At 44.8% G+C, this 16521-nt stretch overlaps 1 pseudogene; it reads left to right on the top strand.

Moving 5' to 3' along the window:
• The first annotated feature begins 3935 nt into the window (after nucleotides 1-3935).
• Nucleotides 3936-10982, top strand: LOC106586985 (glutamine-dependent NAD(+) synthetase-like; annotated as a pseudogene).
• The last annotated feature ends 5539 nt before the right edge of the window (nucleotides 10983-16521 follow it).

The following is a 16521-nucleotide window of genomic DNA, read 5'->3' as shown; positions in this document are numbered from 1 at the left end:
GATACAGTAACTCATTTGAGAATTTAGACCAAGGTTCCAACGCTTGAATATCAGCAAGGATACTTTGTTGCACCATTATATGAAATGGGACGAACGGTTATATTAGCTACGTGCTCATTGACACAACGGGCTCTAGCTTTTGACGGAAACTTGGAGAGAATACTGAGAAGTCCGAATAAAAAAATTGTTTTTATTGAAGATGCATTGTCCATTTAACTTAAACTGTAGTGGGCTCATATACAGGGCTGTTTTGAAGGTCATATGGTGTTGTAATGATTTATAGACATTCCACTCATTAGCCTGGAGTCTACTATACTAGGTTACTTGCTCTGCAGGAATAGCATGCACATCTTGCAAATCAGGACTCTGGACATGCCATTAACATTAATAATGATATATTTTCATGACAAGGTATCGCGATAGCCAAGTCTCAGGGGCAAAATACAGATTGGGACCAGAACTGGAAATATCGTATTTATTATGTACATCTCCTTTATCGAAGTTGTGATTGTAGTGATTGTTAAGTACATTACTGTATACAGTGAGTAGCCTACAGCACACATTTAGCTTATTAGACAAATGTATGTCTTTGTTTATTTGACTCCAATAAAGCTCTGTGCATTTGCATCTAATAAGCATCCTACATGGCCATGCCTGCTCTGAATTTCCATGAACTTTCCCTCAACCTCCTCTCTTTCTGTCCCTGGTCATCATGGCTGTGCAGACCACTTCTACGAGTCAGACACCCTGCTGCACTGCTTCTAGGTACTCAGGAAGCTGCTAGGGTCACCTGTCACCCAGGACATCATCTGACAAGCACTTCAGCTATGTTGTGCCTCCCTTTGCCTCCTGGACTATCAAACCCCACTAAACAGTGTATGTTGCACTAAGATTTCAGCAACCGGTGGCTAATGTTCTCTATAAGTGTCGGAAATAATCAATTCTGAATTGATGTAGTGCATTGTCAATAGCAAGTAGGTGTAATTGTTCACAATTTTTACCCTCTTTTTAAAGGAAGATCTTGTTGATTCGACCCAAGATGCTGCTGGCCAGCTATGGGAACAACCGGGAGTTCCACTGGAATTCCACCATGGAATAAACTCAGGTTAGTGATCAACATAGAATCTGCACAAGTACCTTCTGAACATAATGATAATGCTTTGATAAACAGTGAAATTAAAGATTCTCCGGTATTTTTGTATACTTTTTAGCCAGTAATTCTGAAAGTAGGGCTCATAAGCCAAAAGTAGTCTCAGAAAATTACATACTATGTCACAAATGTTCAGATATGTCCACCAAGTCATTGCTCTCTCTCTCTCTCGCTCTGCTGTGCGTGCATCTTGCTAGTTGACACTCAAATGGCGAGGGGGTGAAGCTCATTGGCTAGAACTCGAATTGCTACGGAGCTGGCCCACATAGGGGAAAATTTAGGGGAAGTGGCACAGCACAGCTTCTAGAAAAACAGTTGCTTTCAAACTAGGGATTTTGTGGCTAATTTAGGGAAGACAGTAATTCTGCTCATAGATTATGCATGTATGAACTACACATGGACACTATCCAGCCCAAAGCGGGAGGTTTAAAAAATACTTAGTATTCACCAAAGTTCCAGAGCATGTCTTTAAATGTTTTGATCTAAGGTCAAGGCAGATTTGGTAAGTGGAAAAGGACAATAATCCATTTATTTCACGTCACTCATAATAACATATATGCATTTAGCTGCACCCGCCATAACACCTGCAAATCTCTGTACGCGACCAATAAACTTTGATTTGATTTGAACATGGCATTATTGTGCTTGTCTGCCACAGACATGTGGAGGAGTACTTCCTGCCCAGGATGTGACAGGACACGTAGGATCAATCTCTACCCCTTCCTCTCTCTCTAATGGCGGGGTGTTGGTATGCACTAACAAGGATCAGTGATTAGAGGATGATTTGCATGTTTCTTCACTTAAAGGGAAACTGTACCATTAATATACAGTACCAGTCAAAAGTTTGGACACACCTACTTATTCAAAGATTTTTCTTTATTTTTACTATTTTCTACCTTGTAGAATAATAGTGAAGACATAAAAACTATGAAATAACACATATGGAATCATGTAGTAACCCAAAAAGTGTTAAACAAATTAAAATATATTTTATATTTGAGATTCTTCAAAGTATCCACCAATTTGCCTTGATGACAGCTTTGCACACTCTTGGCATTCTCTCACCCAGCTTCACCTGGAATGCTTTTCCAATAGTCTTGAAGGAGTTCCCACATATGCTGAGCAGTTGTTGGCTGCTTTTCCTTCACTCTGGGATCCAACCAATCCCAAACCATCTCAATTTGGTTGAGGTCGGGTGATTGTGGAGGCCAGGTTATCTGATGCAGCACTCCATCACTCTCCTTCTTGGTCAAATAGCCCTTACACAGCCTAGAGGTGTGTTGGGTCATTGTCCTGTTGAAAAACAAATTATAGTCCCACTAAGCGCAAACCAGATGGGATGGCTTATCGCTGCAGAATGCTGTGGTAGCCATGCTGGTTAAGTGTGCCTTGAATTCTAAATACATCACAGACAGTGTCACCAACAAAGCACCATCACACCTTCTCTTCCACGCTTCACTGTGGGAACCACACATGCAGAGATAATCCGTTCACCTACTCCACGTCTCACAAAGACATGGCGGTTGGAACCAAAAATCTCAAAATTAGACTCATCAAAGCAAAGGACAGATTTCCACCGGTCTAATGTCCATTGCTCGTGTTTCTTGGCCCAAGCAAGTCTCTTCTTCTTATTGGTGTCCTTTAGTAGTGGTTTCTTTGCAGCAATTCGACCATTATGGCTTGATTCACGCAGTCTCCTCTGAACAGTTGATGTTGAGATGTGTCTGTTACTTGAACTCCGTGAAGCATTTACTTGGGCTGCAATTTCTGAAGCTGGCAACTCTAATGAACTTATCTTCTGCAGCAGAGGTAACTCTGGGTCTTCCTTTACTGTGGCGGTCCTCATGAGATCCAGTTTCATCATAGCGCTTGATGGTTTCTGTGGTTGCCCTTGAATAAACTTTAAAAGTTCTTGACCTTGTCTTAAAGTAATGATGGACTGTCAGTTCTCTTTGCTTATTTGAGCTGTTCTTGCCATAATATGGACTTGGTATTTTACCAAATAGGGCTATCTTCTGTATACCACTCCTACCTTGTCACAACACAACTGATTGGCTCAAACGCATTAAGAAGGAAAGAAATTCCACAGATTAACTTTTAACAAGGCACACCTGTTAATTTAAATGCATTCCAGGTGACTACCTCATGAAGCTAGTTGAGAGAATGCCAAGAGTGTGCAAAGCTGTCATCAAGGCAGGTGTTATTTGTTTAACACTTTTTGGTTTACTACATGATTCCATATGTGTTATTTAATAGTTTTGATGTCTTCACTATTATTCTACAATGTGGAAAATAGTAAAAATAAAGAAAAACCCTTGAATGAGTAGGTGTGTCCAAACTTTTGACAGGTACTGCATATGTGCAGCAATCAATAGTATCATCCATTTAATGGGATCGTTAATTAAATTATTTTCCACTGTTCTGTCTCTTGAAGGACATTGTCCCCTTTGGTGACTGCGTCCTCTCAACCAAAGACACCTGCATCAGGACTGTGGTCTGTGCTGAGCTGTGGAACCCTAGGAGGTACATTCAATTAAGAGCCTCAAATTAAGGTCTTTTCTTTCCACACCTTTACTCAATTTCTGTAATGAGTTTTGTAATACTGTGTGTCGTTAGTCATTTGTGTAATGGATTGAAAGAGAGCTCAAATGTTTTTGAGAGATTAAGTGAGATTGCATATGTGAATAAATATATACAGTGTGTGTGTGTGTGTGTTTTTCTAGTAAGCTACAGTATGTAATGATGCATGTGGGAATGCCATGTGCTTGGCAGCCCCCATGTGGACATGGTTCTGGACGGTGTGGAGATCTTCACCAACTCCTCAGCCAGCTACCACGAGCTACGTAAGGCAGACCACAGAGTGAACCTGGTTATATCAGCCACCACGAAGGTGAACATACACACACGAACGGACGGACGGACACATGCACATGTTCCACAGCCCTCAAACTCAACTCTGGACCTCGAAGCCGGTTCCACTGCATTTTTTATTGTTCCCCTCTAATCAGGGACCGGTTTAGACCTGGGACAACAGGTGTGCGCAATTAATTATAAGATCGAACAGAAAACCAGCGGGCTCCGGACCACATAGGCTAAGAGTTGAGTACCCCTGTTATACAGCATGTTTAGTGAGAACAGAGGTACTGCATGTTGCCTGCCCAGTAACCACTTGGAGGTACTGTTTTGGCATTAAAGCACTGCTCCATTTCATACAGTGTTTTGCCTACATGTATATTTTGATTAGTATGAGTTTGGGTAACACTTATCATCACATTGATCATAGACGTGTGTAATAACTCTGTAATTACTACATAACAACATTGTTGTTACATGTTATTTGAGTTCATTGTTATTGCATAGTAATGAAGTTGGGCAGTTTCTGATATTACAAGTGGAATAAGGACAAGTGTGTTGTTTTGCACAGAGTTGGGGGATCTACATGTTTGCCAATCAGAAGGGTTGTGATGGAGACAGACTCTACTATGATGGTTGTGCCATGGTGGCCATCAACGAGGACATAGTGGCCCAGGGAAGAAAGTTCTCCCTGGACGACTTGGTAAAGACAGGCTAAACATAACAGAAAGCAAATGTGAGAAGAATATCTTGCAGCCTATTCTTTAACCCTCACTTCCCTCTCACTTCACACACCAGGGTGAGCTGTGTTTGATTACATGGCATGCCAAGTCAGCATGTCGTGTAATGTTATTGTTAATGTTAGCCGTTCCCAAAGTGAACTCTTGGACAAGTGTGTGTGTGTGTGTGTGTGTGTGTGTGTGTGTGTGTGTGTGTGTGTGTGTGTGTGTGTGTGTGTTGACGGAAGTTGCGACTGCCACTCTGGGTCTGGAGGATGTCCACAGCTACAGAGGAGAGCATTGCCACCCACACGTGGTGAGCTGACATCTCTCTTCAAAACAGGGCACTTTTTACTTCTCGTAAATGGTAGGTGTGATTCAGAAACACCTTACTCCCCTAGTGAAACTAGCCAGAGGTAATTCTGTTCAACATTCAACTCCCCAACCCAAGGCCCTGTCTCTGTCCGGTGTCGTCTTTCCTCCCTATACTGGGTACACACTCAAGAGAGTCACTTTAACTTCTCCCTTCAGTTATTGACTTAGACTCAAAATAGCATGCACATTACATTTGAAATGTCACATGGTTTGCTGTTATGTCCTCTACTGTGTCCAGCAGTGTGAGCACCAGCCGTGCCATCGAGTCAGTGGACTTCTCCCTGTCTGATTGTGAAGATGTCTACCTCCCCCCACTCACCAGCCCATTGAGTGACAGTTCATTAGGTATGGCACCCCCTGACAAAGACTGTGATCACAAGAGTGTTGTGTGGCTATTTTTGACTGTGTCTCCTTGTATTTAGTTTTTTCACCATGGAATCATTGGAAACAGACAGAGATGGCAGCCTACTATATCGCTACACAGAGGATTCCGAAGCATGGAGTGTGACATTCCTTTACCCTGACTGCTCCCGTTGTGTCTGAAACTGAGCTGCCTGTCTTTGATGGAGACAATCCCTGTCTGAGAGAAGTTCAAACTAAAAAGACACATTTAAAAAAAAAGCTACTTTCCAGATCATGTGACGGCCCACCTCTTTACAGTTTACACATATAGACCCTTCCATTCATGTGACAAACAAGCACAGGGCTTACATTTACATTTAAGTCATTTAGCAGACGCTCTTATCCAGAGCGACTTACAAATTGGTGCATTCACCTTATGATATCCAGTGGAACAACCACTTTACAATAGTGCATCTAAATCTTTTAAGGGGGGGGGGGTTAGAAGGATTACTTTATCCTATCCTAGGTATTCCTTAAAGAGGTGGGGTTTCAGGTGTCTCCGGAAGGTGGTGATTGACTCCGCTGTCCTGGCGTCGTGAGGGAGCTTGCTCCACCATTGGGGTGCCAGAGATGCGAACAGTTTTGACTGGGCTGAGCGGGAACTGTGCTTCCTCAGAGGTAGGGAGGCGAGCAGGCCAGAGGTGGATGAACGAAGTGCCCTTGTTTGGGTGTAGGGCCTGATCAGAGCCTGAAGGTACGGAGGTGCCGTTCCCCTCACAGCTCCGTAGGCAAGCACCATGGTCTTGTAGCGGATGCGAGCTTCAACTGGAAGCCAGTGGAGAGAGCGGAGGAGCGGGGTGACGTGAGAGAACTTGGGAAGGTGGAACACCAGACGGGCTGCGGCGTTCTGGATGAGTTGTAGGGGTTTAATGGCACAGGCAGGGAGCCCAGCCAACAGCGAGTTGCAGTAATCCAGACGGGAGATGACAAGTGCCTGGATTAGGACCTGCGCCGCTTCCTGTGTGAGGCAGGGTCGTACTCTGCGAATGTTGTAGAGCATGAACCTACAGGATCGGGTCACCGCCTTGATGTTAGTGGAGAACGACATGGTGTTGTCCAGGGTCACGCCAAGGTTCTTAGCACTCTGGGAGGAGGACACAATGGAGTTGTCAACCGTGATGGCGAGATCATGGAACGGGCAGTCCTTCCCCGGGAGGAAGAGCAGCTCCGTCTTGCTGAGGTTTAGCTTGAGGTGGTGATCCGTCATCCACACTGATATGTCTGCCAGACATGCAGAGATGCGATTCGCCACCTGGTTATCAGAAGGGGGAAAGGAGAAGATTAATTGTGTGTCGTCTGCATAGCAATGATAGGAGAGACCATGTGAGGATATGACAGAGCCAAGTGACTTGGTGTATAGCGAGAATAGGAGAGGGCCTAGAACAGAGCCCTGGGGGACACCAGTGGTGAGAGCACGTGGTGCGGAGACAGATTCTCGCCACGCCACCTGGTAGGAGCGACCTGTCAGGTAGGACGCAATCCAAGCGTGGGCCACGCCGGAGATGCCCAACTCGGAGAGGGTGGAGAGGAGGATCTGATGGTTCACAGTATCAAAGGCAGCAGATAGGTCTAGAAGGATGAGAGCAGAGGAGAGAGAGTTAGCTTTAGCAGTGCGGAGAGCCTCCGTGACACAGAGAAGAGCAGTCCCAGTTGAATGACCAGTCTTGAAACCTGACTGATTTGGATCAAGAAGGTCATTCTGAGAGAGATAGCAGGAGAGCTGGCCAAGGACGGCACGTTCAAGAGTTTTGGAGAGAAAAGAAAGAAGGGATACTGGTCTGTAGTTGTTGACATCGGAGGGATCGAGTGTAGGTTTTTTCAGAAGGGGTGCAACTCTCGCTCTCTTGAAGACGGAAGGGACGTAGCCAGCGGTCAAGGATGAGTTGATGAGCGAGGTGAGGTAAGGGAGAAGGTCTCCGGAAATGGTCTGGAGAAGAGAGGAGGGGATAGGGTCAAGCGGGCAGGTTGTTGGGCGGCCGGCCGTCACAAGACGCGAGATTTCATCTGGAGAGAGAGGGGAGAAAGAGGTCAAAGCACAGGGTAGGGCAGTGTGAGCAGGACCAGCGGTGTCGTCGACCTTCTTTTCAAAATGTTTGACGAAGTCATCCGCAGAAAGGGAGGAGGGGGGAGGGGGATTCAGGAGGGAGGAGAAGGTGGCAAAGAGCTTCCTAGGGTTAGAGGCAGATGCTTGGAATTTAGAGTGGTAGAAAGTGGCTTTAGCAACAGAGACAGAAGAGGAAAATGTATTGAGGAGGGAGTGAAAGGATGCCAGGTCCGCAGGGAGGCGAGTTTTCCTCCATTTCCGCTCGGCTGCCCGGAGCCCTGTTCTGTGAGCTCGCAATGAGTCGTCGAGCCACGGAGCAGGAGGGGAGGACCGAGCCGGCCTGGAGGATAGGGGACATAGAGAGTCAAAGGATGCAGAAAGGGAGGAGAGGAGAATTGAGGAGGCAGAATCAGGAGATAGGTTGGAGAAGGTTTGAGCAGAGGGAAGAGATGATAGGATGAAAGAGGAGAGAGTAGCGGGAGAGAGAGAGCGAAGGTTGGGACGGCGCAATACCATCCGAGTAGGGGCAGAGTGAGAAGTGTTGGATGAGAGCGAGAGGGAAAAGGATACAAGGTAGTGGTCGGAGACTTGGAGGGGAGTTGCAATGAGATTAGTGGAAGAACAGCATCTAGTAAAGATGAGGTCAAGCGTATTGCCTGCCTTGTGAGTAGGGGGGGAAGGTGAGAGGGTGAGGTCAAAAGAGGAGAGGAGTGGAAAGAAGGAGGCAGAGAGGAATGAGTCAAAGGTAGACGTGGGGAGGTTAAAGTCACCCAGAACTGTGAGAGGTGAGCCATCCTCAGGAAAGGAACTTATCAAGGCGTCAAGCTCATTGATGAACTCTCCAAGGGAACCTGGAGGGTGATAAATGATAAGGACGTTAAGCTTGAAAGGGCTGGTAACTGTGACAGCATGGAATTCAAAGGAGGCGATAGACAGATGGATCAGGGGAGAAAGAGAGAATGTCCACTTGGGAGAGATGAGGATCCCAGTGCCACCACCCCGCTGACCAGAAGCTCTCGGGGTGTGCGAGAACACGTGGGCAGACGAGGAGAGAGCAGTAGGAGTAGCAGTGTTATCTGTGGTAATCCATGTTTCCGTCAGCGCCAAGAAGTCGAGGGACTGGAGGGTAGCATAGGCTGAGATGAACTCTGCCTTGTTGGCCGCAGACCGGCAGTTCCAGAGGCTGCCGGAGACCTGGAACTCCACGTGGGTCGTGCGCGCTGGGACCACCAGGTTAGAGTGGCAGCAGCCACGCGGTGTGAAGCGTTTGTATGGCCTGTGCAGAGGGGAGAGAACAGGGATAGATAGACACATAGTTGACAGGCTGCAGAAGAGGCTACGCTAATGCAAAGGAGATTGGAATGACAAGTGGACTACACGTCTCGAATGTTCAGAAAGTTAGCTTACGTTGCAAAAATCTTTTTGACTAAAATGATTAAAATGATACAGTACTGCTGGCTGGTGAAGTAGGCTAGCTAGCAGTGGCTGCATTGTTGACTTTGTTTGAAAGTGTAGCTGGCTAGGTAACCTCGATAGTTTCAGTGCTACACCTTATCATGATACAAAGGCAGCTATGTAGCTAGCTAACATAACACTAATCAAGACGTTCCTTTGTAATGTATTTAGTTTCTACAATGCTGCTCGTCGTTAATAGTTGGCTAGGTTTGGAAATGGCGTCGCGGGGGACGAAAATAGCTGGCCAGCTAACCTCGATAATTACTCTAAACTACACAATTATCAAACTATGACAAACTATGACAAAGACAACTTATTGACTAAAATTACTAAAATGATACAGTACTGCTGGCTGGTAAAGTAGGCTAGCTAGCAGTGGCCGCGTTGTTGACTTTGTTTGAAAGTGTAGCTGGCCAGGTAACCTCGATAGCTTCAGTGCTACACCTTACAAGGCAACTATGTAGCTAGCTAACACTAGCTAACCTGGCTAGCTAACCTCGATAATTACTCTAAACTACACAATTATCTTAGATACAAAGACAGCAAAGACAACTATGTAGCTAGCTAACACTACACTAATCAAATCGTTCCGTTGTAATGTATTAGTTTCTACAGTGCTGCTAGTCAGTAGAAGTTGGCTAGCTCGCTAGCAGTTGTTGACTAAGTAGGAGAACGGTGGCGCGGCGGACGAAGATAGCTGGCTAGCTAACCTCGATAATTACTCTAAACTACACAATTATCTTTGATACAAAGACAGCTAAGTAGCTAGCTAAAAAATTGCTCAGATCAAACAAATCAAACCGTTGTAATGTAATGAGATGTAATATTACCTGCGGAGCGGAATGCAGCACGACTACTCGTTCCAAACCCGTAAGTACGGCTTCATTCTAACCTGCAATTTGACCCATGTCAAATACATGCACATGCGTGTCTCTGTGTTCTTGTCTTTGGTGTCTTCAGCCTGGGTCCAGCATGTTGGCTTTGGGACTACCTAAGGAGAAGTGGTCAGATGAGTAGTGCTATATTTGGTTTGAATGATGTGTAAATGTGCTTACACTTACTTGCTTATTACTGAATATTTGTACTGAATATACAAAGGATATACAAAATGTACTGAATATTTATATTGTCTGTCTATCTCTGTCCATAAACACCCCTGTTATTCACTGCTTCAGGCTGGTTTCCTCCTGCCCCTCAGTGGTGGTGTGGACACTTCCTCTACAGCCTGCGTTGTCTACCCCATGTGTGTGCTGGTCTGCCAGGCAGTCAGAGATGGCAGTGAGTAGAGGACTGGATACTGTACAGGCCCATAATGGTTTGTTGTGTCCCACAAGTGACACACAAGCACATGGCTCCTTTTCTAAAGTTTGACGTTGCATTCAAAGTTTGTCACTACAGCTTCTGACAGCTACAGCTTCAGCTTCTTTCCTTCCCTCCCTCTCCCTGTATCAGACTCCCAGGTGCTGGAGGATGTTCAACAGGTAGTGATGTGATGTGTCCTACACCCCACTGGACCCACGGGAGCTGTGTGGACGCATCTTCACCACCTGCTACATGGCCAGTGAGAACTCCTCGGTAGGAACCCGTAACAGGGCCAAAGAGCTGGCTGCTCAGATTGGCAGGTGAGCATCACTGGCCCCATCATAGTTGGGCAGTTACAGAATAACAAATTAGAACACAATAAGTCTTGCATCTTTTATAAATATCACTTTGTGCTTTTCTTCAAAAGTTATTTTTTTTACTTGTATTTTTCTTGTTTATTCAGTTCACACATGAACCTCAACATCAACATGGCAGTAAAAGGCATGCTGGGAATCTTCTCCATGGTTACGGGAAAGTGTCCCCAGTTCCGTGCTAATGGTGGAACCACCAGAGAAAACCTTGCCCTACAGAATGTGCGAGTGGGTTAAGTGTAAATGTCACGTCCTGGCCAGTATAAGGTTAATTGGTATTGTAGTTTGGTCAGGACGTGGCAGAGGGTATTCGTTTTATGTGGTTCGGGGTGGTGTGTTTGTTGAAGGGGCATTTGATTTAAGCATTCCGGGGTTTTTGGGCACTGTTTGGTTTTCATGTATTCTATGTTTAGTCTAGTGTGTCTGTTTCTATGTTTTGGTTAATTGGGGTTGGGACTCTCAGTTGAAGGCAGGTGTTGTCTATTTGCCTTTGATTGAGAGTCCCATATATTAGGGTGTGTTTGTCATTTGTGGGGAATTGTGAGCACTGCTTTTTTTGGTTTAGCCTGCTGCACTGGCATGTTGTGAGTCCTGGTCATGGTTTTGTTTTTGTTTTTCCAGTGGATACTTTACTTGTTTTGTTAATTAAAGAAACATGAGTGTCCACACTTCCGCTGCGCCTTGGTCCGTCTCTCTCATGTATGACATTTTCAACGATGAGTACGACTTATTCTATGACAGTAAAGGGTCAAGGAACACTCCAATACATTGTTCAGGTGATACCTGAAACACTACAATAAAGTGGAGACCAGATTTTTGCGAAGTGAAAATACAAACAAATCTAAGATGAGCAGGGCTTTTGCCCTCGCTTGCACTTCTCTTTTATTGCGCCATTTACTTGCATATTCACATATGCTCACCACAATCCTCACACCATCATGTTTCAGTTGAACAGTAGTCATTTGTGTAATGGATTGAAAGAGAGCTCAAATGCTGAGCTGAGGAAACAATTGTGTGGTGTGTGAATTTGATGATCCTTTATCTACTGTTTTGGGGCGGCAGGTAGCCTAGTGGTTAGAGCGTTGAGCCAGTAACCGAAAGGTTGCTGGATCAAATCCCCGAGCTGACAAGGTAAAAATCTGCCCCTGAACAAGTCAGATTCCCCGGCTGTTCCCCGGCAGGCCTGTCCCACCCAGGCCTGTATCAGGATGATTCTTTGCTCAGCTCAGTCAGTGGGCTGAGGGGAAACCTGGTGGCCTTCTAGTCCTTGGCTCAGCCAATGTGGATGAGAGGTTAGTGAGTACTAGAGAATGTCAATGTTTCTTTGAAATATTTAGAATTTTCTGTCACTTAAAAAAAACTATTGTCTGCTTCAGTCCAACAGAAAATAACAAAAATAGTATGGACCACTCTCTCTATTTGACCTTCACCTCAATACCCCTCTATTCGGTAGCCTCGCTGGCTACTTCACTAAGTAAGTATGTGTAATGGGCGTCGTATAGAGGGGACCAAAACGCAGCGTGTTGAGTGCTCATTATGATATTTATTAACCCAAAATCACTAAAGACAAAATGGCAAACGATCAGAATACAGTTCTGTCAGGTACAGAGACTAAACAGAAAATAACTGCCCACAAACACAGGTGAAAAAAAAAAAAAAACTTAAATATGATCTCCAATTAGAGGCAACGAGGACCAGCTGCCTCCAATTGGAGATCAACCCCAAAAAACCAACATAGAAATAGAAACCTAGAATTAAACCTAGAAATAGAAAACCTAGAAAACCACCCAAAACACCCCATGTCACGCCCTGACCTACTCTACTATAGAAAGTGACATCTTACTAGGGTCAGGACGTGACAGTATGACTGCTCAGTAAGGCAGACCTGACAAGCTTCCTGCAGTACTGGATCAAACAGTTCCAGCTCACCGCCCTCAGAAGGTGAAGCACGCTGCTCTGCAAACCCATCTTCTTCCCTGGGACAATACAAAACAGTCAGTATAATGTCAGGAGACTCACCGTGTTGGCAACTGTCTTTATGTCCTCTTTAGTATCATGGCTGCACCTCCCACTGCAGAGCTGGAGCCCCTGACGGAAGGCCAGGTGTTGCAGACTGATGAGGTAACAAGTCAACATGTCACCTCTAGTGGAGCCAGATGTGGCCTTGGGCCCTCTGACTATGTTGATCGTTGTGGGTGTGGGCCAACCACATATGAAGTGACAATTTTTTTTTTTTCTTCTCACATACTGTACACACACTGCTGGGATTGAGCCTTTCTTTATACGTATTAAGAAAAGTTGACATTTAAGACTAACAGGTTAAAGTCATATAATATACCATAAATAAAAACCCTCAGCTCTATTCAGCTTGACTACTGTTGTTATTCTCCCGCCGTGTTTTTCCTCTGTGGCTGTGTTGACTGTGTGGCTCAACTTTCCCTTGTCCGTGACTGCTGTCTATATATACCACCTCACAAGCTTGGAAGATGAATGTCTCTTCAGGGATGTCATCTGTGCACAAAGCTTGTTCTGTTATGGTGTAATCTGACCTCTTCCTTATCCCTTGCTGTCGTCCTCTCTCTTGCTCTCTCTGTGTCCCCCTCTCGTCAGTCTGATATAGGGATGACATACTCGGAGCTGTCTGTGATTGGCCGGATCAGGAAGATTTCCAAGTGCGGCCCATACAGCATGTCCTGGAAACTCATCCACACGTGGAGGGAGGCCCTATCCCCTCTACAGGTCACTTCTACACCCCTGTATCGCACACCATTTACTATTTTCATACTATTAGATGCCTACCGTGTAAAAACGAGGAAAAATCTCAATGATAGAGTGTTATGTTTCACACAAAGTCATGTTCACACTAAGTGTACAAAACATTAAGAACACCTTCCTAATATTGAGTTGCATGGACTGTACAAGGTGTCAAAAGCATTCCACAGGGATGCTGGCCCATGTTTTTAAATTTTTAAAATTTTAATTTATTTTATTCTTTTACCCCTTTTTTTCTCCCCAATTGGTAGTAGTTACAGTCTTGTCTCATCGCTGCAACTCCCGTACGGACTCGGGAGAGGTGAAGGTCAAGAGCAATGCGTCCTCCGAAACACAACCCAACCTAGCCGCACTGCTTCTTGACACGACGCACATCCAACCCGGAAGCCAGCCGCACCAATGTGTCGGAGGAAACACCGAAAACCTGGCCAGCGTGCACAGCGCCCGGCCCGCCACAGGAGCCGCTAGTGCGTGATGAGACAAGGATATCCCTGCCGGCCAAACCCTCCCTAACCCGGACAACACTGGGCCAATTGTGCATCGCCCCATGGACCTCCCGGTCGCAGCCGGCTGCGACAGAGCCTGGGCTCAAACCCAGAATCTCTGGTGGCACAGCTAGCACTGCGATGCAGTGCCTTAGACCACTGCGCCACCCGGGAGGCCCTATGTTGGCCCATGTTGACTGCAATGGTTCCCACAGTTGTGTCAAGTTGGCTGGATGTCCTTTGGGTGGTGGACCGTTCTTGATACACACAGGAAACTGTTGAGCGTGAAGAACCCAGCAGCGTTGCAGTTCTTGACACAAACCGGTGCACATGGCAGCTACTACCATACCCCGTTCAAAGGCATTTCAATCTTTTGTCTTGCCCATTCACCCTATGAATGGGACACATACACAATCCATGTCTCAATTGTCTTAAGGATTAAAGGTTGTTCTTTAACCTGTGTCCTCCCCTTTAATTACACTGATTGAAGTGCATTTAACAAGTGACATCAATAAAGGATCATAGCTTTCACCAAGATTCCCCTGGTTAGTCTATGTCATGGAAAGAGGAGGTGTTCATAATGTTTGTGCACTCAGTGTATGATATCTATTTGTATGATTGAGAATAACACTTCTTCTGACCATTGACTTTTCAGGTGGCAGCCAAAGTGAAACACTTCTTCCAGATGTATTCTGTGAACAGACACAAAATGACAACTGTGACACCATCCTTCCACGCTGAGATCTATGGCCCCGATGACAACCGCTTTGACCTCAGGCCATTCCTCTACAACACTCGCTGGTCCTGGCAGTTCAGAGCCATTGATAATCAGGTGGGGATCCAACAGTCAACATTACATTTTACTGTGGATCTCTCACATTTGCTTGTTCCCCCCCTCAACGGCTTTATCGGATTTGATTTAATCTCACAAGAATTGTGAACGTTCACTGAGTCCACAAAACATGGTAAGTTATTGTTATTTCATACACAGGTGTCCAAGATGGAGGTTGGGAATGACTACCACAAATAAGGTTCCTCCCAATGCCAGAGCAACATCCCAAATAAGCCGTCTAAACTGTGACAATTAACACTGTGGTGCAACAGTGCAACTCCAAATGCCTTCTTACTGTACAGCAGCGGAGATTTTAGCATGTAAATCTTGGTGGGGCACGACAAGCGGATAAGAGGTAATCCATAATTTTGATTAAGACATTAATAAGCGAGCTAGGATGGATATAGTCAATATAACTATTTGTTCAGCACTTTTGAAATGTACAGCGACAGAATTCAGAACATGGGCCGTTCTTATAGTGTTCTCCCTGTACACCAAGTCAGAACAGTAGGATAAATAAAAGAGGCATATAAGCACACAATTTTTATTTAACTAGGCTAGTCAGTTAAGAACAAATTCTTACTTTCAATGACGGCCTAGGAACAGTGGGTTAACTGCCTTGTTCAGGGGCAGAACGACAGATTTTTACCTTGTCAGCTCGGGGATTCAATCTTGCAACCTTTCGGTTACTACTCCAACGCTCTAACCACTAGGCTACCTGCTGCCCCATTAATGAAAGCTCTTACAATATTAGATGTTGAAATTTCTCAAAAACAGGTTATAGGTTACATGTGCACCACCAAGTCAGAACAGTAGGCGAAATTAAGAGTTGAAAATATACCAAATTATTAGGGTGAGGCACATGGGCTACGAACAGCTTTCTACACAACATACACTTAGTATTACTTTCTTAGCTACAGTATACATATCTCCCTGACATATTACATCATTTATGCAGCAGCATACAAGACATTTTTGGACTCAACTTGTTGTGCTGTGCTCACTTAAATAGGAAGGTGGTGCGGCGGTCCTTCGTGGGCAAATTTTGTCATCAAACTTTGTCATCAAATGCTGGCATTCTCTGGATTTATAGACAACTGTGAACTCTGGCTTTCAAGACAACTGGGAACTCTGAAAAAAAATAAGGTTGAATCATGATGACGTCAGTGATCTTCAGGTCGTAGCTCTAGAAAGAGGCCCGAGTTTCCGATTTACAATTCCGAGTTGGATGAAAGTTCAAAACGTATTTTCCCAGTCGTTTTCCCGAGTTCCCAGTTATCTTGAACTCACTAAAGTCAGATTTTGCAGTTCTGAGTAAACAGTTGTTTTGAGCGCGGCATATAATTCATGCTTCATTGACAGCATGGTCAATGTTGAATGTTTATAATTTTAAACTAGGAAAAGAGACCCTTAATCTTAGACTTGGGACCACACAGCCACAGCCACTACACTGAATAGAAGGCTAATGACTGCTTTGAAATGCTTGCAGTTAGCCACTGATTCCTTCCAAACAACTCATTGTTGAATTTGCGATTTCCAACTTGTTGTGTAATGTTTATGTCCAATGGCCGATGAGCACTGATACGTTTTATCTATAATTTATTTGAATTATTTCTCTTCATATGACAAGGATTAAAAAGGATTTCCCAGCAGATTGTTGACTTGATTCATGATGATGACTGCTAGCTAAGATTTTGAAAGTATGATGTTATCATGATCAGTCCAATCAAAGTTACTGTAGACATAACATGATTTGACGTC

This window comes from Salmo salar, chromosome ssa26 (genome assembly GCF_905237065.1).
Source record: "Salmo salar chromosome ssa26, Ssal_v3.1, whole genome shotgun sequence".
NCBI lineage: Eukaryota > Metazoa > Chordata > Actinopteri > Salmoniformes > Salmonidae > Salmo > Salmo salar.
The sequence above is the reverse complement of the archived record's forward strand: the minus strand, read 5'-3'. Positions and strand labels throughout refer to the sequence as shown.